Genomic DNA, 296 nt, shown 5'->3' with positions numbered 1-296 from the left:
AAGATGCCATTTCTGTCACCACCAGAAACTGATTCCCCTCCCCTCCCCTCCCAGTACAGGAACTGTTCCCTCCGGGACACCCTGGCCCACTTTTCCTTCACTCCCAACACTTTCCCACAACCTTATGTCCCTTCCCCTGCAACTGCTATAGGTGTAACATGTAATGATTTACCTCCTCCCTCCTCAGTCCCTAAGGGCCCAAACATAGTTTCCAGGTGAAGCAGCACTTTACCTGCCTTTCTGACAGTCTAGTCTATTGCATTCACTGCTCACAACGTGGTCTCCTCCACATTGTG

This window comes from Rhincodon typus, chromosome 20, assembly GCF_021869965.1.
Source record: "Rhincodon typus isolate 14 chromosome 20, sRhiTyp1.1, whole genome shotgun sequence".
NCBI classification, from domain to species: Eukaryota; Metazoa; Chordata; class Chondrichthyes; order Orectolobiformes; family Rhincodontidae; genus Rhincodon; species Rhincodon typus.
This window is presented reverse-complemented; position numbering follows the sequence as displayed.